The sequence below is a fragment of the Arvicola amphibius genome, chromosome 6 (assembly GCF_903992535.2).
Source record: "Arvicola amphibius chromosome 6, mArvAmp1.2, whole genome shotgun sequence".
NCBI lineage: Eukaryota > Metazoa > Chordata > Mammalia > Rodentia > Cricetidae > Arvicola > Arvicola amphibius.
In genome coordinates this window covers 78,844,774-78,869,547 of record NC_052052.2, presented here as the reverse complement: position 1 = coordinate 78,869,547, position 24,774 = coordinate 78,844,774, and positions in this window count along the sequence as shown.

The following is a 24,774-nucleotide window of genomic DNA, read 5'->3' as shown; positions in this document are numbered from 1 at the left end:
CAGACTCACCCAGGAGAAGTAGAAGACTGCAAATAATCACATTTAGGGCAGAAATCAACAAAATAGAAACACAGAAAACAATCCAAAGAATCAATGAAACAGAAAGTTGGTTCTTGGAGAAAAGTAACAAGATTGACAAACCCCTAGCCTAACTAATCAAAAGGCAGAGAGAGAGAACACGCAAATTAATAAGATCAGAAATGAAAGGGGGGACATAACCACAGACACAGAGGAAATTCACAGAATCACTAGATCTTACTACAAAAGCCTGTATGCCACAAAATTGGAAATGTAAAAGAAATGGACATTTTTTTAGATGAGTACCATATACCAAAGTTAAAGCAGGACCAGGTGAACAATCTAAATAGTCCCGTTAGACGTGAAGAGTTAGAAACTGTTATCAAACACCTCCCTACCAAAAAAAGCCCAGGACCAGATAGTTTCAATGCAGAGTTAAATCCTAACTTCCAAGAAGACTTAATACCTATACTCCTTAAGGTATTTCATAATATAGAAATAGAACAGTCATTGCCAAATTCCTTTTATGAAGCTAGAGTTACCATGATACCTAAACAACACTAAGACTCAACCAAGAAAGAGAATTACAGGCCAATCTCACTCATGAACATCGATGCAAAAATTCTCAATAAAATACTGGCAAACCGAATCCAAGAACACATTAGAAAAATTATCCACTACAATCAAGTAGGCTTCATCCCAGAAATGCAGGGCTGGTTCAACATATGAAAATCTATCAATGTAATCCATCATATAAATAAACTGAAGGAAAAAAAAAAACATTTGATCATTTCATTAGATGATGAAAAGCATTTGACAAAATTCAACACCCCTTTATGATAAAAGTCTTGGAGAGATTAGGGATACAAGGGTCATTCCTAAATATAATAAAAGTTATTTACAGCAAGCCGACAGCTAACATCAAATTAAAAGGAGAGAAACTCAAGGCCATCTCACTAAATTCAGGAACACGACAAGGCTGTCCACTCTCTCCTTATCTCTTCAGTATAGTGCTTGAAGTTCTAGCAATAGCAATAAGACAACATAAGGGGATCAAAGGGATTTGATTGGAAAGGAAGAAGTCAAACTTTTGTTATTTGCAGATGATATGATAGTGTACATAAGCGACCCCAAAACTCCACCAAAGAACCCCTACAGCTGATAAAGTCCTTTAGTAACATGGCAGGATACAAAATCAACTCCAAAAAAATCAGTTGTCCTCCTATACACAAAAGATAAGGAAGCAGAGAAGGAAATCAGAGAAGCATCACTTTTCACGATAGCCACAAATAGCATAAAATATCTTGGGGTAACTCTAACCAAGGAAGTGAAAGATCTATTTGACAAGAACTTTAAGTCTTTGAAGAAAGAAATTGAAGAGGATACCAGAAAATGAAAGGATCTCCCTTGCTCTTGGATTGGGAGGATCAACATAGTAAAAATGGCAATTCTACCAAAAGCAATCTACAGATTCAATGCAATCCCCATCAAGGTCACATCAAAATTCTTCACAGATCTTGAGAGGACAATAATCAATTTTATATTGAAAAACAAGAAACCCAGGATAGCCAAAACAATCTTATACCATAAAGGAACTTCTGGAGGCATTACCATCCCTGACTTCAAACTCTATTACAGAGCTACAGTATTGAAAACAGCTTGGTACTGGCATAAAAACAGAGAAGTCGACCAATGGAATCGAACAGAATACCTAGATCTTAACCCACAAACCTATGAACACCTGATTTTCGATAAAGGAGCTAAAAGTACACAATGGAAGAAAGAAAGCATCTTCATCAAATGGTGCTGGCATAACTGGATATCAACCTGTACAAGAATGAAAGTAGATCCGTGTCTATCACCATGCACAAAACTCAAATCAAAATGGATTAAAGACCTCAATATAATCTGAACACACTGAACCTGATAGAGGAGTAAGTGGGAAGTACTCTACAATATATGGGCACAGGAGACTGCTTTCTATGTAACCCCAGCAGCACAGACATTAAGGGCAACATTGAATAAATGGGACCTCCTGAAGCTGAGCAGCTTCTATAAAGCAAAAAACACTGTCACTAAGACAAAAAGGCAGCCTACTGACTGGGAAAAGATCTTCACCAACCCCACAACAGACAAAGGTCTGATCTCCAAAATATAAGGATCTCAAGAGACTAGAATTTAAAATGCTAATTAACCCAATTAAAAAATGGGGCATTGAACTGAACAGAGAATTCTCAACAGAAGAAGTCCGAATGGCCAAAAGACACTTAAGGGCATGCTTAACCTCCTTAGTGATAAGGGAAGTGCAAATCAAAACAACATTGAGATACCATCTTACACCTGTCAGATTGGGTAAAATCAAAAACACCAATGATAGCCTTTGCTGGAGAGGTTGTGGGGTAAGGGGTACACTCATCCTTAGCTGGTGGGAATGAAAACTTGTGCAATACTTTGGAAAGAAGTGTGGCGGTTTCTCACGAAATTCGGGATCAACCTACTCCTGGACCCAGCAATTCCACTCTTGGGAATATACCCAAGAGATGCCTTATCATACTACAAAATCATTTGCTCAACTATGTTCATAGCAGCATTATTTGCAATAGCCAGAACCTGGAAACAACCTAGATGCCTTTCAGTGGAAGAATGGATGGAGAAAGTGTGGAATATATACATATTAGAGTACTACTCAGCGATAAAAAACAATGACATCTTGAATTTTGCATGCAAATGGATGGAAATAGAAAACACCATCCTGAGTGAGTTAACCCAGGTCCAAAAATATGAACATGGGATGTAGTCACTCATAATTGTTTTCTAGCCATAAATAAAGGACATCAAGCCTATAATTCATGATCCTAGAGAAGCTAAATAAGAAGGTGAACCCAAAGAAAAACATATAGTTATCCTCCTGGATATCGGAAGTAGACAAGATTTCCGGGCAAAATTTGGGAACTTGGGGGTGTTGTGGGATGGGGGTAAGGAGAGATGGGGAGAGAAATGTGTGAAGGGGAGGATGGGGAGAGCTTGGGGGAATGGGATGGTTGGGATAAAGGAAGGGTGGATGTGGGAGCAGGGTAGTATATATCTTAATTAAGGGAGCCATTTTAGGGTTGGCAGAGACTTGACTCTAGAGGGGTTCCTAGGTATCCAGGGATTTGTCCACAGCTAGTTCCTTGGGCAGCTGAGGAGAGGGAGCCAGAAATGGCCAGATCCTATAGCCATACTGATGAATATCTTGCATATCACCATAGAATATTTCGTGACGAATGGAGATATAGACAGAGCCCCACATTGGAGCATCAGACTGAGCTCCCAAGGTCCAAATGAGGAGCAAAAGGAGGGAGATCATGAGCAAGGAAGCCAGGACCACGAGGGGCTGATTTAATCGGAGCTTTACATGGCCAGCTGGACTGGGAAGAAAAAAGCATGGGATAAAACTGGACTCCCTGAACATGGCGGACAATGAGGGCAGCTGAGAAGTCAAGGACAAATGCACTGGAGTTTGATCCTCCTATATATACTGGCTTAGGGGGGCACCTAGCCTGTTTGGATGCTCACCTTCCTAGACATGGATGGAGGGGGGAGGACCTTGGACTTTTCACAGGGCAAGGAACCCTTATGGCTTTTCAGACAGGAGAGGGAGGGGGAGTGGAGGGGGAAGAGGGAGGTAAATGGGAAGTGGGGAGGAGGCAGAAATTTTTAATTAAAAAAAAGAAAAAAGAAAATTCAGAGTCTCTGTCTCATATCAGAAGAGCCACCTGGTATGTTAAAAAAAACTAAAATACAGTGATTATTATGTTCCTAAATCTCCTACCTCTCGAATTACTTTTAACTTTTTAAAACTTTTCTTTAGGTATAGTACTATCTCACAATTCTAACTTTCTCTTCTGATATTAATAATATTTATGTTTTCTAAAGTGAATGATGAACATTCCTAACATCAATATCTGAAGTCTCCAAAAAGATAAGGAGATCCCACAATGATAATTTAACCTAGACTGTAATAATGCCACTAAGCTGATAAACAGCACCTGAAGATTGGCTTTGTACTACAAACTGCTCAGGACAATTTCTTGGTTTCTAGCTACGATGGTTCACACTCATGCAACACTACAGCCAATACCTCAGATAAACTCTATACTTTTCTATTACTCAGAGACTGGCAACAAATTATGTAGCTGTTTCTCCCCAAATTTAACCATTGTTTTTCTTTTTTCGGGGTCTATAAAAGATGCCATCACCCCCAGTATAACAGAAAGTAATTTCAAGAATACTGTGTGTGCTTTCCCAAGAAGTATGGTGGGTGTTTTTTGGTCTTTCATAGGGTTATGAATATTTGTTATTATGTAGGGGGGTTGGTTACCAGTTTCAACAGTGTAAAGGTCTGACCAAAATAATAGACTCAAAGATCTCATTTGGAAAAGAAGAAGGGGGGATAGATATGATCGGATAAAAAGGTAGATTATTAAATCTACTTGCAAACTAAAAAAAGCAATTATCAGTATTAAATAATTTACATTGGTATAGATTTTATACATTGATACAAATTCAAGATTATTTTTGTTATACTATACGTGGTCCTACTTTTACTTAAGATAGTTTTATATATTGTTACAAACTTGAGGTTATTGTCCTTATAGTGTCCATCTGTTTCTACTTTTGCTTAAGGTATTACCTATACAGCTAATAATTATACAGTTTGTTTTTACTGTGAAGTCTTAGTCCTCAAAAGCAAAATAGGATAGAAAGAATTACAAGTTAATAGCCACGTATATTTATCAAAATTATACTCATATGAGTAATGTTTTCTAGGTGTACATAAATATGTTTAAAATAGACAGTCAATCTTCAAACCTTTCAAAGACCAACAGAGTATGGCATCTAAAATATTTTTGTAACATAGACTTTTCTTGACATGAGACATGTCTGCTCCTGGCACTCCCTATCGACTTACAAAAAGGTTGATGGACTCTAATGACACTCCATATTTAGTTTGCTTTCTTTGTAGCATAAACTGGCCTATAAGGCAAAATATTGCCCTCGCCTTGATTACTGATAGTAAGTACAGTGTTCAACCTGGAGAATCAGGACACGAAGAAAGGTGACTGTTGAACTTTGCCAAGACTCCCTATGCATTTAAAAATCAACAGTGAGATTTCCTTGCTCCATCCCAAGAAAACCCATTTCCCTGAACTGCCTCTTCTCCTCCAGGAAATGCTGAAGCCTTATTTGATTTTCCAAAGCCCTCTGAATTTTCAGAAGAAAATCATCACAAATACCCAGGTATGTTGTGTTAGCTCTCCAAGGTAATTTACCCACTTAGAAGCAAGTAACAAATTGAACTGTTAAGTACCAGAAACACAAAGGAAAATTTCCTCTATCCATGCATTGCTATATGTTCTCAAGAGAGAAATTAACTTTTCTTCATGAATAAAATTAACTTAAAAAATTTAAAAATTTAACATGAAAATGGAGGAAGTAAATGCTTACCTCCAGGTTTTTTTCCAACCACAAGGAAACACTCCTTGTGTGTCTTGACAGCACATAGTAAGCAATCTGAGATAAAAGGATAGAAGGGAAGATTGCTTAATACAATCCATTCTTTTGTGCCTATACCTTAGACAGCTTTACTTCACTGTCTGCCTCATTCCACTTTTACATAATACCTGCACCAAAATGTGAGATGATGCATGTGTTTAATTCCTAGAAAAGATAGCTGCAAGCACAGAGTTCAGGGAAGACAGACTGCAATTATAAAGCTGGGCTAAGGAACACGGGGTGGATGTAAAGACTCAGAATGCATTCTTTTGTTTAGACTGACTCCTTGGAAATTTCAAGACATCAATCTTCAGCCTGATAGAGCTGGGATAGAAATGGATAGGCTTCATAGAAAATGCTTCTAAACACTGATTTTACTAATAAGAAACTGAAGCTCAGAAAGACAAATGATAATCCCAGGATGCATGGACTCATCTCATGCCATTTAAATAATTCACTAAGCCCAATCTGTGATTTCACAGAATTTTGATGCTTCTCATGTTTTCTTTGCATATATTTGCTTGAGAATGTATCATTTGGTGACTAATTTATTGAAATTTCTCTCTAAATTTATACAAATTTATATTTTCCCAAATCACTGATTGTGGAGGCCCCAAAATGTGAGCCTATTTCCATCTTGTCTGAAGGTCAGAGAGCTTCAGCTAGCTCAAAGTTGTTGCCTTAACACCCTGACCAAAGGTCAGAGAGTTGGAATTTATTTTTGTTCCTTCAAGGTTATTGTCTGTTTATACCTTAAACAAAGGTCCCACCTAGATTAAGACAAGAGAGGTTATTGACAACAGGTATGGTTAACTTTCAGACCTTGTATTTCAGACATAGAGAAGTAAATATGCTCCTATCTCAAACAAAAGTTGAAGAATCCAACTAAGTTCCTACTTCCTTGGGATCATAACAATGGATTCCACCAAGGGAGTTGTTTGCCTACAGAATGTTTTGGTTTAGTGTGTGGGCATTACATGTCCTGTTCTATAACATAATGTAGCCCGCAAACTTCAATTGGTATGTTCTTTCCTTGGTATCATGTTAATGTAGTTTTTTTCCCATCTTAATCCTACCTTTTGAGGTTGGGAGTATTTAATGCAACTGGAGTTTAAATGCAGACAATTTCAGTACTCACTGGAACTCCCTCCCAGTGCTATTCTATGCTTCTGTCTGCTAGTTTCACTTGTATGTCTTTTCTTTTTACTTATTTTTTAATCCCATGTCTCTACCCTGGTAAGTATTATTTTAGTGAAGCTGGTCTCCAACAACTGATACTCCAACAACTGATAATTTATTTTGAAAAATTAATTTTAGTTTTTATTTATTTTTCTATTATATATTAAAACTTATCTTCAATTTCCTCTCTCACCCCCCCTTTCCAGTTCTTCCCTGAATCTCCCTTCTTCTCCAAATCTACTTTTAGCATTCAAGCTGGCCTTCCCCTTCACCTCTGGCAAGTTGCATACGTCAGTATTCAGGCAAAGGCCTAGCCAGTCTTTGGCTGTAGATCACTATATTAGGCACTATGTTAGACTGCTGTAAGGCTCATATGTGCCAATGGCCCTTTAAAAGCAAGCTCCACGTGTCCCTTGTTCTCTTTTATATGCCGCTAACTATGGTATTTGGTTCCTTGACTCTTTCAGGTTCTCCCTGCAGTACCTCCCATCTATGGGCAGTCTGAGGCACACAGGGACCCTGAATAACCTTGCATGACAATCCACTTTCCAACTACCTGTCTGCTGGGCTCCTCTGCACAACATCAGCTACACATTGGTGAGATCTCCTCTAGGCAGGTGTAAACACTTCCCTGGACCCATGGAAATGACCGTTGAGTGTCAGACCCCCTTCTGGGATTCTTGGAAACTGGGGTACTACCCCCTGTCAGCAGCATCAAGACTACAGGTGGTCCCTTTCACCAACAATCATCTGCAGCAATTTCCCACAAATGAGGGTATTTCATATTTTTGGATTCCATGTCTTTCAGGTCTAGTGCCGTGGGGTCTCCACCTTAACTGAGCGGTCAGTGCCCTCATTCCTCAGACTTAGGTCCTTCAGGCACCAGCCCTTCAGCCCTTGTGCCTTGTCTCTCAGAGTCATGTCCTTCAATCAGGCTCAGTGTCCTGGACCTCATTTTTTGTTCTTATTTTTTTTTGCTGATGAGCTACTAGGAGCCATTATTTCAAATCTTCACTTTAAAAGCCATTGGATCTTTCTGCCTTACTCATGGGAAACAAGAGCCAAAAGATTTGAGCCCACCCACCTCTCTTTCTATTCTCCCTTTTGTTTGGGTAGAGGGCCAGCCTACCTACTTCATCAGCCCCGCTCCCTCCAGGCTGCTTCACATTCTTCTCTTTCTACTAATCACACTCTGCTTCATCACTTCCCTCTCTCTAATCAAACCAGTTAGCTATTATTCCAGGACTACCAATCATTAGCCACAGAGCCAGAGGTGCAAAGATTATCAGATGTGGCAGGGTATTCTAGCAAGTTGACTTGGATTCACCTCAAACAGCACCTTAGCAGGGTCAAGAGGCACTGGACAGTTCCCCAGAGCCTGGATAGCAGTCAAACAACCAGCTACTCCAGGGTGTGGCCAGCTCCCCAGTTTCCTCTGGTTCTCCTAAGATTCCGAAATCCTAGATCAACTAGAAGTAGTCTTGAGAACATGGCACCCACGTCCCTGTCCCTCCTGCTCTCCTCTTTAGTTACCCCACATTTTTATAATAAATAGAAGATGGGAAAGATAGACCTTATACTGCCCTGCTCCTGTCACCTAATAAATTGCACCTGTTAGTATTTAGTCAAATGCCTCTGCAGCCCCAGGGTCCCATGGCTGCACACATACTTGTCAGTATTCAGGCAAAAGCCTAGCTAGTTTATGGCCATACGTCACTACATCCTACACTGCATGGCTGGTACAAGGCTCTGTACACCTGTGCCATGGTCCCTTTAAAATCAAGCTCTGCCAGTTCCTCTTTCTCTGCTGCATCACAAGTCGACTGGACTGGCTAGACTTTCTCTTTCACAGCACTCTCAAGTGGCTTTGTTATATATAGTGGTCCGTATTCCGCTACCACTACCACTGAATTACAGCATCTACTCCCCCTCCTTTCCCTTCAGAAAAGAGCAGGCCTCCTAGGGATAGTAACCAAAATACAGCATAATGAGAAACAATAAGATTAGGCACATATCCTCATATCAAAATTAGACAATACAACCCAGTAACAGGAAAAGGGTCACAAAAACAGGCAAGAGAGTGAGAGGTAGCCCCTGCTCCCACTATTAATAGTCCCTCAAGAATACCAAGGTACAAAATCATAACATATTAAGAGGACCTAGGTCAGACCCATACAGATTTTCTGATTATTGCTTCAGTTTCTGTGAGGTCTGTGAGCCCTGGCTAGTTAATTTTTGTGCCATTTTATTATGGTGTCCTTGACTCCTTTGACTCCTGCATCCCTCCCCCTCTTCTATGGAATTCCCCAATGTCCACCTAACATTTGGTTATGGGTCTCTGCCTCTGCTCCTGTCAGTTGCTGGATAGTCTCTCTGATGACATTTATGCAAGACTTCAGTCTATGAGCATAGCAAAATAGAATTTGCAATCATTTCATTTGTGTATGTGTTTTAGGATATGATTGGTTCTATCCTAGGTCTCTGTAATATCCATGGTTCCTAGCCCTCCAGGCAGTATCAAGTGTATGCTCCCTCCAGGGCGACATGGTTCTCATGTTGAAGCAGTAAATGCTTAGCCACACCCACAAGTTCTGTGCAGTCTTTACCCCAGTATATTTTGAATGCTCTTGGGACTGTTTGGAGTCCTGACCTCCAGCTGCTCTTCCCCACTGGTGTCAGTAATTTACCAGCCCTGCTTCCTGAGCACATATTGTCCTGGCCTTGACCGAGGATCAGATGATGAGGTCTTCACCTGTTGGCCCACCTGGCTGGGTTAGGTATAAAACCTCCATGGTACTGTTCAATAAAGTGCTTCTTTTACCAGCAACTAGAGAAGGGTATGCATGTTTAATCCTGACACCCTTTGCTCTGTTTTGGTTCCAGGCCACATAGGCGCGGCAATAGGGGGTTCCCACCGAGATTCAAGAAAGAGGGGTAAACGGACAGGGTCGTCCTGGGCCAGCAGGGACATATTGGGGAAATCAAGATGGGAACTGCTAGCAGTAAGGTTTAAATGTTCCAGACTGGGAACAAGCCAAGTCAGATTAAAAGGAGTAAGTGTTTTTGCATCCCCAAAGATTCTCTGAGGGATGCCCTCTGGAAGAGAAAAGTAATAAAAAGGAGGCAAGAGAGTGAATTGAAGTCCTCCAAAAGAAAGGATATGTATGTTCTTGTATTAATTGTGTTGTCTTTTATGTTCTGGACTGGAGAAAGACCTTTGATTCTGGGAACTGCTAAGAAAAGTATTTTGACTTTAAAGTACGGGCCTAAGGATTTGATGCTTTAGAAAAAAGGTTCTGCTTTTGTCTTCACAGAGGATGAGAACCCGTGCATTCATTGAAAATTTGTGTGGTTTGATTCACCGTCACCCCCTGAAATGTTGCAGTAAAATACCCCAAGAATGCAGTACCCTTCTCAGCAAGAAGTATCCAGACAGGTTAATGATGCCCAAATTCCCTAAAAGATTGTTAATGTGTGGCCCCTTAAGTAGTTCCAGAGCAGCAAGCCTGCTTCTTTGAGTTCCACTCAGCTCCATGCACCAGTTTAGACCCAGAGCAAGTGAGGGTGGGGCCAGAAGGCAGCTGGAGCAGAGCTTTGATAGGTGTCTGCTCGGAAGGCACTTTGCCCTGGCCCAGTCAGTGCCCGACCTGGGGGACACTGCGGCGGGTGTCAGGAGTATCGACAGAGGAGAGATTTTGGAATCACCACAGCTATGGTTGCCGTTATTGCTCTCTCTGCCACCACAGCTACTGCTGCTGGAATTGCTCTCTCCCAGACTGTGCAGATGGCTGAGTCTGTCAACCAGCTGGTTGAAAGAGTCAGCAATGCTTTGGATAACCAATGAGTGGCTCTGATTCATGAGCAAGTTGACTATCTTTGGACGTTTCAACAGTTAACATGTTCCAACTTTTATCATGTTATGTGTGTTACTCCAAGCACTGTAGTACATGCTTCTGCTACTGTTGTGGAATTCAACCGTCATATGAAAGGGGTTTGGAATACTGCTTTTGTTAATTTTACCATCCAGTTAGTGCATGCTAACTAAGCCATAAATTCCACCCAGGTTGAGCCTGTCCAGGCCAATGATTAATGGTCTTGGTTAGCTAAAGTAGAAGGATGGTTGCAGCGCTGGTCTGGTTCGTTTGCGCTATCAGTCCTGGAGATACTTGGTTTAGGACTATGTGTCTGGATCCCCTGTCCATTCCACTGCCAGTATCAAAATCAGATGAGTGTCACCAACAGACACTCCTAGTGATGGCTTCGCAGCCTGAATCGGCACAAGTATGGCTGCAAATGCTATATAAGCAGTTGCCATGGACAGGCAATACTTTGAGGGCAGGATGTCCTAAGACAGGAGGGGCTACTGTCTTATGAAAAATATAATGAGGAGATGTTGAGACCATTTGGAGTCCTGGCCTCCAGCTGTTCTTCCATGCTAGTGATATAGATATGAATAATTTGCATTAATATGGATTTTGCTTTAGTGATTTAAATTTAAGGTCAATTTTTCATATGTATATGTATTTATAATAATGATTAAGGTATTGTGATTGTGTAGTTCATTTAAAAATGTAATGTTTAATTAGGAAATATAGATTGTTAATGGATATCATTGATAATAGTCAAGCTTGTAGTCATGTTAGTTAAATTTTCTAGATATATCGAGATATATTATAGTTAAATAGGCATTCTTCATATCTTTCAAAGACTACAGAACATGGCATTTAAGATTTTTAATAACTTAGGGCTTTTCATGACAATGAGACACATCTGCTCCTGGCAGCACCAATCTACTTCAAGAGGAAGATGGGCATCGAAGAGGCTCCTTATGGAGTTTGATAGCCATTTGGGCAAGAAACTGCTCTTGCCTGGACTGTTGCATAAACTGGACACAAAGAACCTGCAGAGAGAGGACTGCTGAACATGCCTAAAGGTGAAATAGTCTTTCAGGGTTCCTGATTTATGAAAGAGTCTACGAGACATTCTGCAGGACACAGCAGATAGTGACTGAACTGCCTTTGAAATTTCCTGCTTCATGGAAAAGTCTGCTGGATATTATGGGCCTGTAGGCCGAAGATGGATGCCCCAACAGTAAAAAAGAACTTTGGGTGACTGTCCAGGCAGCGAGATGTCTCTGTCATTTCTAGAATTTTGGAAGTAGCCTACTTCTTGTTCACCTAGGTAATATATCCTTCTGGAGTCTTTGATGGAGTTGAAGAATAAATAAATAGTTATAGTTTTCCTTAGTTATGATAAAAGATAAAATGGATATAATATTGTAACTAATTCTTAATTGACAACTGTTTTGTTATATGTAATTCTGCTGTTAAAGTTTAAGCCTTCTTTTTTGTTTAAACAGAAAAAGGGGAAATGATGTGGGAGGGTCTTCTGTTTGTGTTCATTAATAAAGAAACTGCCTTGGCACATTTCATTGACCAGCCCTTAGGTGGGTGGAGTAGACAGAACAGGAAGAAGGAAGTGAGGTAGATGGCTCAGTCAGATGCCACGCCTCTCCTAAGTGAGATAAATCACCATGCCTTGCCTCTCTGAGCTAGATGCCATGCCTCTCCTAAGTTAGCCAGACTGCCGTGTCTCTCCTCAGGGAGAGAGATGCGATGAAGCCAGCCACCAGGTCAGATGTGCTGAATCTTTCCTGGTAAGACACTATTCGTGGTGTTACACCGATTATTAGATATGGGCTACTCAAGATGTGAGTAAGAGGCTGAAAATAATGGGCCAGGCAGTATTTAAAAGAATACAGTTTGTGTGTTGTTATTTTGGGGCATAAGCTAGCTGGTGGCTGGGAGCCGGGCAGCGGGAAGCCAGCCCACAGCTAATCACTACAGAATGGCTCCCAACGTGGATAACTGGATCCACAGAAATCTTGAGAAAGCTTGGGAAAGAATAGAGTAAAGCATGGCTTCTTGGTAGCAGCAATTTCTCGGGTCTGAACGTATGTTTTTCGGTTTTCAGCCATAGCAGGAAAAAAGCTGTGCTGTTTCAAAATGCTGGCTTTCTGGGCTGTCCTGCCAGTGCAAACTCTGACTCTTTGAGGCAGGAGGGCCGGCTACAGAGAGAGGACTTAAGTGTTGTCTGTGGACATACTTTTGCAGCTTGCTTTCTGGCAGGGACTGTGAAACGCCATAGAGTTGTGGCCATAAACATGGCTACAGCCGGTAGGTAACTCTGCCATGAGGCTGGAAAGCTAAGGAATGGGTTGGATCTAGCTGTCAAAGCCACGGCTTTAGTCCTACCAATATTGTTTGGTAAATTAAAGACACATGTGGTCACAAAAAGAGAGATATACAGTAAAAGAAAGACTCAAAGTCGAAGAAAACATTAAAATGGTTTACAATGTGTTCAAAATATATGCAGGCTAAAGGTTAAAGTTCTTAAAATTAAAAAAAGAAGTAGTTTGTTGTGGTGGTACACACCTTTAATCCCCAACACTTGGGAGGCAGAGGTATATTGACCTCTGTGACTTCAAGGTTTGGTAGCACATGCCTTTAATCCGAATGCCTGGGAGGCAGAGACAGACAGATCTCTGAGAGTTCAAGGTGTTGTAGCATACACCTTTAATCCCAGCACTTGGGAAACAGAGGCAAGTAGACCTCTGAGTTCAAGGACAGCCTGGTCTACAGAGTTATAGCAGGACAAAGATATACAAAGAACCTGTCTCAAAAAGTAAAAGTAATAATAAAAGAAATAGAGGTTAAAATAAAGTCGCACAAAGATGAAAAATACACAGAGAATCTTGATACTGTATGCTATTATGCTCTCTTTGAGTTGTTTAAATGCTGAGGGAGGAGCAACAGCTGCTAAAAGAGATTTGTTTATAAATGCTGCTGAACTAATCCAAGATAGATATTTTAAAAATACCTTGACTTCAGAATTTGGATTTAAGGATATGATACTTTGGAAAAGAGATTCTTCTTTTGTTTTTAAAGAAAATGAGACCCTGTCCATTGCTTCTATTTCAATATGGTATGATAGAACATGCCCTCCTGAAAGGTTGCTGTGAACACCCTCAAAAAATTACTTCGCTCAACTGCCAACTGAGTTGAACCTAGCACACAGATTATACTATGAAAGATCTGATTAAGAGCACCCCCATTCAGCAGGATGCAGTTTGGAGAGAAATAACTACGCCCATATTACCAAATATTGTTTTTATATAATTCTTTATTTTTTTTATAAAAAAATTTTTTATCTCCTCCCCATTCCCTCCCCTCCCTTTCACCCATACCCCCACTCCCTTCCTCTCCAAGCAAAAGAGCCCTCAGGGTTCCCTTCACTATGTTAAGTCCAAGGTCCTCCCAGCTCCCCCAAAGTCCAGGAAGGTGAGCAACCAAACTGACAAGGCTCACAGTGAGCTCGTCCATGCTGTAGAGTTCAAGCTCATCACTGTTGTCCTTGGTTTCTCAGTCCTCCTCCGCCGTCAGCCACATTCAGAGAGACCGGTTTGGTCCGTTGTTCCATCAGTCCCATTGCAACTGGACTTGGTGGTCTCCCGTTAGATCTGTCCCACCTTCACAATGGGTAAATGTGCTCTTCATGGTCCTGACTTCCTTGCTCATGATCTCCTTCCTTCTGCTTCTCATCAGGACCTTGGGAGCTCAGTCCGGTGCTCCTATGTGGGGCTCTGTCATTTTCTCCATCCAATGCCAGGTGAAGGTTCTATGGTGATATGCAAGATATTCATGAGTATGGCAATAGGACCTGGACATTTCTGGCACCCTGTCCTCAGCTGCCCAAGGAACTAGCTGGGGGCATCTTCCTGGACACCTGGGAACCCCTCTAGAGTGAAGTCTCTGCCAACCCTAGAATGGCTCCCTTAATAAAGATATATAATTTCTTGTTCCCATATCCACCCTTCCTATATCCCAACCATCCTATTCCCCCAAGCTCTTCCCATCCTCCACTTCACACTTTTCTCTCCCCATCCCCCCATCCCCCCATCCCATCCCACCCCACCCCCAAGTTCCCATTTTTTGTCCAGCAATCTTGTCTACTTCCAGTATCCAGGAGGATAACTATATGTTTTTCTTTGGATTCACCTTCTTATTTAGCTTCTCTAGGATTTTTTATGAATTATAGGCTCGATGTCCTTTATTTGTGGCTAGAAAACAATTATGAGTGAGTACATCCCATGTTCATATTTTTGGGCCTGGGTTACCTCACTCAGGATAGTGTTTTCTATTTCCATCCATTTGCATGCAAAATTCAAGATGTCATTGTTTTTTACCGCTGAGTAGTACTCTAATATGTATATATTCCACACTTTCTTCATCCATTCTTCCACTGAAGGGCATCTAGGTTGTTTCCAGGTCCTGGCTATTACAAATAATGCTGCTATTAACATAGTTGAACAAATGCTTTTGTAATATGATTGGGCATCTCTTGGGTAAATTCCCAAGAGTGGGATTGCTGGGTCCAGGGTTAGGTTGATCCCAAATTTCCTGAGAAACTGCCACACTGCTTTCCAAAGCTGTTGCACAAGTTTGCATTCCCACCAGCAATGGATGAGTGTACCCCTTACTCCACATCCTCTCCAGCAAAGGCTATCATTGGTGTTTCTGATTTTAGCCAATCTGACATGTGTATGATGGTATCTCAATGTTGTTTTGATTTGCATTTCCCTGATTGCTAAGGAGGTTGAGCATGCCCTTAAGTGTCTTTTGGCCATTCAAACTTCTTCTTTTTTTTTTTTTATTAAAGATTTCCATCTCCTTCCCTTCTCCTCCCCCTTCCCTCCCCTCCCTTCCACCCATACGCCCACTCCACTCCTCTCCAAGACAAAGAGCCATCAGGGTTCCTTTCACTATGTTAAGTCCAAGGTCCTCCCAGCTCCCCCTAAGTCCAGGAAGGTAAGCAACCAAACTGACAAGGCTCACAGTGAGCCCATCCATGCTGTAGAGTTCACGTTCATTGCTGTTGTCCTTGGTTTCTCAGTCCTCCTCCACCGTCAGCCACATTCAAAGAGTCCGGTTTGGTCCGTTGTTCCATCAGTCCCATTCCAACTGGACTTGGTGGTCTCCCGTTAGATCTGTCCCACCATCTCAATGGGTAAACGTACTCTTCACGGTCCTGACTTCCTTGCTCATGATCTCCCTCCTTTTGCTCCTCATCAGGACCTTGGGAGCTCAGTCCGGTGCTCCTATGTGGGGCTCTGTCATTTTCTCCATCCAATGCCAGGTGAAGGTTCTATGGTGATATGCAAGATATTCATGAGTATGGTGGCAATAGGATCTGGACAATTCTGGCACCCTGTCCTCAGCTGCCCATAGACCTAGCTGGGGGCATCTTCCTGGACACCTGGGAACCCCTCTAGAGTGAAGTCTCTGCCAACCCTAGAATGGCTCCCTTAATAAAGATATATAATTTCTTGTTCCCATATCCACCCTTCCTATATCCCAACCATCCTATTCCCCCAAGCTCTTCCCATCCTCCACTTCACACTTTTCTCTCCCCAACCCAAACTCCCCCATCCCACCCCACCCTCATGTTCCCATTTTTTGTCCGGCAATCTTGTCTACTTCCAGTATCCAGGAGGATAACTATATGTTTTTCTTTGGGTTCACCTTCTTATTTAGCTTCTCTAGGATTTTTTATGAATTATAGGCTCGATGTCCTTTATTTGTGGCTAGAAAACAATTATGAGTGAGTACATCCCATGTTCATATTTTTGGGCCTGGGTTACCTCACTCAGGATAGTGTTTTCTATTTCCATCCATTTGCATGCAAAATTCAAGATGTCATTGTTTTTTACCGCTGAGTAGTACTCTAATATGTATATATTCCACACTTTCTTCATCCATTCTTCCACTGAAGGGCATCTAGGTTGTTTCCAGGTTCTGGCTATTACAAATAATGCTGCTATTAACATAGTTGAACAAATGCTTTTGTAATATGATTGGGCATCTCTTGGGTAAATTCCCAACAGTGAGATTGCTGGGTCCAGGGGTGGGTTGATCCCAAATTTCCTGAGAAACTGCCACACTGCTTTCCAAAGCTGTTGCACAAGTGCGCATTCCCATCAGCAATGGATGAGTGTACCCCTTACTCCACATCCTCTCCAGCAAGGCTATCATTGGTGTTTTTGATTTTAGCGATTCTGACAGGTGTATGATGATATCTCAATGTTGTTTTGATTTGCATTTCCCTGATTGGTAAGGAGGTTGAGCATGCCCTTAAGTGTCTTTTGGCCATTCGGACTTCTTCTGTTGAGAATTCTCTGTTCAGTTCAGTGCCCCATTTTTTAATTGGGTTAATTAGCATTTTTAAATCTAGTCTCTTGAGTTCCTTTTATATTTTGGAGTTCAGACCTTTGTCTGTTGCGCGGTTGGTGAAGATCTTTTCCCAGTCAGTAGGCTGCCTTTGTGTCTTAGTGACAGTGTCCTTTGCTTTACAGAAGCTGCTCAGCTTCAGGAGTTCCCATTTATTCAATGTTGCCCTTAATGTCTGTGCTGCTGGGGCTATACGTAGGAAACAGTCTCCTGTGCCCAAATGTTGTAGAGTACTTCCCACTTTCTCCTCTAACAGGTTCAGTGTGTTCAGATTGATATTGAGGTCTTTAATCCATTTGGACTTGAGTATTGTGCATGGTGATAGACACGGATCTACTTTCATTCTTCTATAGGTTGACATCCAGTTATGCCAGCACCATTTGTTGAAGATGCTTTCTTTCTTCCATTGTGTGATTTTAGCTCCTTTATCAAAAATCAGGTGTTCATAGGTTTGTGGGTTAAGATCCGGGTCTTCTATTCGATTCCATTGGTTGACTTCTATTTTTATGCCAAAACCAAGCTGTTTTCAATACTGTAGCTCTGTAATAGAGTTTGAAGTCAGGTACTTCTGGAGGTATCACCATCTCCAGAAGTTCCTTTATTGTATAAGATTGTTTTTGCTATCCTGGGTTTCTTGTTCTTCCATATAAAGTTGATTATTGTCCTCTCAAGATCTGTGAAGAATTTTGATGGGATCTTTAAGGGGATTGCATTAAATCTATAGATTGCCATTGGTAGTATTGTCATTTTTCTATGTTTATTCTCCCAATCCAAGAGCAAGGGAGATGCCTCCATTTTCTGGTATCCTCTTCAATTTCTTTCTTCAAAGACTTAAAGTTCTTGTCAAATAGGTCTTTCACTTCCTTGGTTAGAGTTACCCCAAGATATTTTATGCTATTTGTGGCTATCGTGAAAGGTGACACTTCTCTGATTTCTTTCTCTGCTTCCTTATCCTTTGTATATAGGAGGGCAACTGATTTTTTGGAGTTGATCTTGTATCCCGCCATGATACTAAAGGAGTTTATCAGCTGTAGGAGTTCTTTGGTGGAGTTTTTTGGGTCGCTTATGTACACTATCATATCATCTGCAAATAACAGAAGTTTGACTTCTTCCTTTCCAATTCGAATCCCCTTGATCCCCTTGTGTTGTCTTATTGTTATTGCTAGAACTTCAATCACTATATTTAAGAGATAAGGAGAGAGTGGACAGCCTTGTCATGTTCCTGAATTTAGTGGGATGGCCTTTAGTTTCTCTCCATTTAATTTGATGTTAGCTGTTGGCTTGCTGTAAATAGCCTTTATTATATTTAGGAATGACCCCTGTATCCCTCATCTCTGCAAGACCTTTATCATAAAGGGGTGTTGAATTTTGTAAAATGCTTTTTCTGCATCTAATGAGATGATCATATGGTTTTTATCCTTCAGTTTATTTATATGATGGATTACATTGATAGATTTTCATATGTTGAACCAGCCCTGCATCTCTGGGATGAAGCCTACTTGATTGTAGTGGATAATTTTTCTAATGTGTTCTTGGATTCTGTTTTCCAGTATTTTATTGAGAATTTTTGCATCTATATTCATGAGATTGGCCTGTAATTCTCTTTCTTGGTTGAGTCTTTGTGTGGTTTAGGTATCAGGGTAATTGTAAATGTTCTTTTACATTTAAAGGGGGACATGATATAGATATGAATAATTTACATTGGTATAAATTTTACTCAATTGATATAAATTTAAGGTCAATTTTGTTATGTATATGTATATGTATTTCTGATACTGATTAAGTTATTGTGATTATATAGTTCATTTTATTAGATATGTGCTAGTCAAGATGTGGGTAAGAGGCTGAAACTAATGGTTCAGGCAGTGTTTAAAAGAATACAGTTTCTGTGTAATTAGTTTGGGTAAAGCTAGCCGGGTGTCGTGACATAGTCCGCTGCTCCTTCTACAGAATGGCCACGGGAGCTGGGCAGGAATGCAGCCTGGTCCTCCCATCACTACATGCTAGTGTCAAAATTGTTTACCAGCCCTGCTTCCTGAGCATGTATTGCCCTGGTCTGCCTTGACTTGTTGGCCCACCTCGCTAGGTATAAAACCTCTATGGTGCTGTTCAGTAAAGGGCTTCTTTTACCAGCAACTAGAGAGTTGTATGCATGTTTAATCCTGATGTCCTTTGCCCTTTTTGGTTCCAGGCCGTACAGGTGCGGAAACATGCATGCTAAATTTTATGTCAAAGGTTTTGTGTATGAGTTAGTGTCCCAGTCCCACCCTGGAATCCTTGTCTGTTTATAAAAAATGGCAGGTTTAGGTTCAGTGTCCCCATGAATGGGAATCTTTGTTAGGGTCATGCTCATAATTTCCAGAATGTTCCCATAGACCCGGGTTTCTGTCTCACCCCAATTGCCCTCCAGTCTTCACTCTCTGTGCTCTTCCCCCCCCCCAAACCATCACCTGATTTCTTTTATTCCCATCTTTTGTGACAATTTCCTTGTATTTTTCCAATTGTTCTCATCCTGGTTCTTATTAATATTCCTGTCTTCTGAGTCAATACTGTGCTTTGATAATAGGGTATCTTGTGTGTTGAAGAGGAGGCCATGTGAATAAGATTTATTACTATGGTTGAAATACTCTCACTTGGACTGTGTTTACACCACCAATACTTTTAAGTCAGCAAACAAATCTGTGAGACACATTCTGACAAAATTGTACAGTTCACATCCAGGGCACCTGAAATAGGTTTTTAAGTTCATTCCCTGGGTTCCCTACCATACTCTCTGCTGATTAAAAAACCCATTTGCTTTTAACTTCTTTAAATGGCTAGCATCAATTTCACTAAAACTCAGAATTGTTTTTTTTTTTGTTTCCATGCATACCATGCTATACATCTCAAGTGCAAATGATTCAAGTGAGTGTCCTCCCCATCTACTCGATTCCTCTTATTTGCCATTTGTACGTCACCAACTTCTTATGTCACTAAAGCCAAGTTGTCCACTTCTATTTGTGATTTGCATTCTCTCTGCTCTCACATTTGAACAGTATTTAGAATTCATGAAATCTACCCATAGATTAGCTGTTGCATTTGAACTCATCTGTCCTTGGATTATGTAAACCCTGAATGTGTTTGGTTTCTGGAATGAAGCATACAGTAGTTTGCTTCAAAGTCCTCGTTGAACAACTGTTTCATTCACATTCCTTGCAAACATTCCACTTTCTACTGAATGTTTACAAAGTACAGAAAAGTTGAGATAATATAAAAACAAGAAAATATCCCTAATTAAACTTCAAAAATTATATTTAACGAATTTTGTGTTATCTAAAAATATCAATTTCTTTTTTTGGAATATTTTAAATTAAATTCTGGATTTTTAGTTGTTTCTGGTGTAAATCTTATAATCGATAGTCATAGGCCATTGAAGATTTGAACTTCACTTCCCATTTCACAGGTAATATTAGAAAAATATACATCAGCTTTACCTCTCTTTGGAAGTAAAATTGCTATGAAAAGTTAAAGGCATCTGTACTCTGTTCAAGACCACTAATCCAAGGCTTCTTTACTCTGGTAAAAATGATAGACCACCCAGCATTCCAACCTACCTAAAAATAAGGATAAATCTGACTGGGACTGAGCAAGGGATCATTTTTAGAGCAGATCAATTCCCTAGCTAAGAAGAGAGAATGCATGATTATCCAGTTAATTACATAATGTATCTTTCCTTTCCAAAAGCCCCTCCTTCTAGCAGTGGGTTGTAGGTAATCCCATATCTTATGCAAAGAAGCACTCTGGAATCTCAGCCATGCAGCCCACCTGGTTTTCTCAGTTAGGATTCAGAATGAGTGGTGAATATATGAATAAATAAATAAATAAAGCAATAAATAATAAATAATGTAACTTTTTTCTATCTTCTGGTCTATTCCCTTTTCAGATAGTTGCCAAAGGCTAATCATGCTATCTCTGGCACTCTGGGCTTTTTTCCTCCTTCTCTGAATCCTTCCCTTTGTTTTGGCCATGCAGCTGCCTATTTGTCCAGTGGTTGCTTACTGAACACATCAGCCTAAGCCACCAATCTACTCTGGGCAGCTGTTGCTTTTCCTACACTCTAATAAAATTGTCCTCATGTTTCTATTAAGTTTATTTCTAAATTCCTTTACCAGTGAAAGTCAGAATCCCAAAGCATGAGCAATGTTCCTCTGTAACAGGAACACTTTGCTACGATTCTTTAAATAAGGATTGACATTAGTAAGTAGAACTGGTTTTACTATCTTTGGTCTTCTTATATATACAGTATACTCTTATTTCCTGGATTTCTTCATCTCTTTGTCTTAAAACACAGTTAAGTTCAGTCTGTTGAATTAATCATGTCATTGAAATCTCTTTTACTTCGCCATTGGGGATTTGATATCTCACCATCTAAGTATTACCTTCTCTCTCTTTCTGTATCATGGTTCTCTCTAAAGTGTTGCCATTGCTCCTAGGCAGGTAGACAGAAATAGAGATTTATACCTAAGAAAGTGAATCTTGGATATGTACATTTTGTATTCAAGTTTTAAATAGAAACACTTAACATAACTTTTCTTCTAAAAACAAAAACCACTCTGATGTATTTCTAAAGGGAAACTATTGATTCCTGGTACAATTTCAAGCTTAGTTTGCCTTGCTTTAGTTTTTAAGTATACGTAAAATAAAATAAATACAAAGTTTGCCTAGCAAAAAGATAACTCAGCAGTTAAAAGCTTTTATTTTTATTCCAGATACCTGAGCTTGGATCCCAACTATCACATCAAGTGTTTCACAACTTCCAGTTCCAGTTTATCCCAGGCCCTCTTATGAACTTCTTGGGCATTACATACAGGTAGTATGTACACAGACATGGAGACATACATACATACATACAATTACATCTTTGAAAATCAATTAAAAAGAAAATTCTATATCATGACATTACTGAAAACAATTTCCTCTTTTGTATTGCAATGCTACCAGCTTGATAAGTATGATTTACCTCTTAAATTTTGCATTTTTCTTATTTATTGTTATAACAATGTTTTTGTTGCTTATTTGTTTTCACTTTTATTGAGGTAGAATTTATTAATGAAATTTGGACATCTGAGTCATGTGATTTAACATTTTAACATGAGCATATATTGTGAATAATACCACATGTATACAAGTATATATATGAGGGTAAAGAGAAAAAGAGAGAGAGAAAGGTGGTTTCAAGTTATCCTTAAGAGTCATATTAACAAACACAATCCAGTATTGCCACAAAAATAGACATAAAAGTCAATGAAACAGAATAGAAATCAAGAAATCACATAGCTACAGCCACCTGCTTTTTAACAATGGTACCAAAACACACATTGGATCTTTCACAAATGCTGCTAGAAAATCTGTACATCCCGATTCACATCTTGAAGAAGAAAATTAGATCTGTATCTCTCAGTTTTTCATAAATCAACTTATAATATGTGAAACATCTAAATATAAAAACTGGCATTTATTGACTCTTAGCTGAAAATGTAGGGAAAGCACTTAAAGATTGAGAAATAGGCAAGAATATTTGGAAAGACTCTAATATCCTAGGAAAAAACAGTCAATGTTGGCAAATTGGATTGAATAAATTAAAAAAAACATATATATATATACATATATATGCAATTGTATATACAATATGTATAGAAGAAATTGCTTATGTGAAAAATAGTGCAGAGAATGACAGAAACTCTTACAGCTTTATACCTCACTATAGAATAATTTCTTAAACATACAAGGAACTCAACGACTTCACACCTTTTCCTCAACATTTCTCCCATTATTTTTCTCTTTCTACACTTGACCTATTTAGTGTAGTGTCTCCCAAGGTTTCTTTTTCACACATGCACACACATGCATGTACACATCACACATCACATTTTCACACATGCACACACATGCACGCACACGCATCACATTTGTCCTTACCCATTTCTCATTATGAATATTTTGGCTGAATTGACAAGACACCTTTTTCAATATAGCACCTCATGAAGGGCATAATTAGGAGTGTTCAGATATCTCCTTAGCATACTAATTTCAGATCCTTTGAATGTGCCCATAAGGAAATTATTGCTAGATTATTTGGCAATGATATGGTATTACTTATTGTTATTAATTGTTGAATTGAAAGAAATGTCAATATATTTTCCCTAATGGCTGACCCAAATCATTTCCATGTAGTCACTGTACAAATTCCTCCTTTCTTCACATCCTCAACAACATTCATTCATAATAATTGTTTAAACCAGAATCAACCGATGGGTTATAGCTGTTTTACTTTTCATTTCTCTGATGATTTGTAATAGAACATTTTTTGTATAATTAACTCATTATAATTCTCTTGAAAGGTGTTCATTTGCCATTTGTTTGGTTTTAAATTGAGTTTTTATTTTGCTATTGTGTTATCTGACTTCTTTATGCACTTGAGGCATTAGATATTTGATTTGAAAATATTTTCTCTAATTCTGTTAGGCTATATTTTCATTTAACTTTACCTGTGTAGAAGCTTTTAAATTTGATGAAATCCGATGTAAATAAATCTATATTTATTTGCTTAACTGTTCTTCTGGCTTCATGCTCTTTTTGTTTCAGGTAAAACAAAAGAAAACAAACAAAGAAAATCAACATAAAACATTACCAGGATACAATTTTCTTTTTAATGCATATAATTTTTAAATCACACAGAATTTGTGAAGGTATTTTGTTACTTAGGACACAACAGTTGTACATGGGCATGGCAATAAATGCTGGTAATCCTAGCACTTGAGAAAAATGCAAAATTTAAGAGAAGAATGAAAATAGATTCACATCTATCACCATGCACAAAACTCAAGTCCAAATGGATCAAAAACCTTAATATAAAGCCAGCCACATTGAACCTTACAGATGAGAAAGTGGGAAGTACACTTGAATGCATTGGCACAAGAGACCAATTCCTAAATATAGATCCAGAAGCACAGAAACTGAGAGAAACAATTAATAAATGGGAACTTCTGAAACTGAAAAGATTCTGTAAAGCAAAACATTAGTTTAAAATTATTTTCAGGTTCAATGGCTTCAATCTGTTTTCTCACTAACCTGGTGCCTAATTATATTTATTAAATTATATTTATTCTTGCCATTTGTATACAAATGTAAATTTCAAACATCATATCTGAAGTTATGATCAGCATTTCCTTTTTTATTCAAACCTTAACCATAACACTATCACTAAACCTAAAAACCCTACTAATAACAACCCTAACACTAACCCTAAACCTAACCCTAAACCTAATCCTAACCCTAACACTGACCCTAAATTAACCCTAACCCTAACCCTAAGCCTAACCCTAACCCTAACCCTAAACCCTAACCACAACCCTAACCCTAACCCTAACACTAAGCCTAACCCTAGCACTAACCGTAAACCCTAACCCTAACCATAATCATAACCCTAACACTAACCCTAACCCTAACGCTAACCCTAAACCTAACCCTAAACCTAATCCTAACCCTGATGCTAAACCCTAACCCAAACCCTAACGCTAACCCTAACCCTAGCCCTAAAACTAAACCCTAAACATAACCCTAACCCTAAGCCTAAAGCCTAACCCTAACCCTAACCCTAACCCTAAGCCTAATCCTAACACTAAACCCTAACCCTAACACTAACCCTAAACTCTAACACTAACCTTAACTCTAAACTCTAAACCCTAACCCTAAGCCTAACACTAAACCCTAA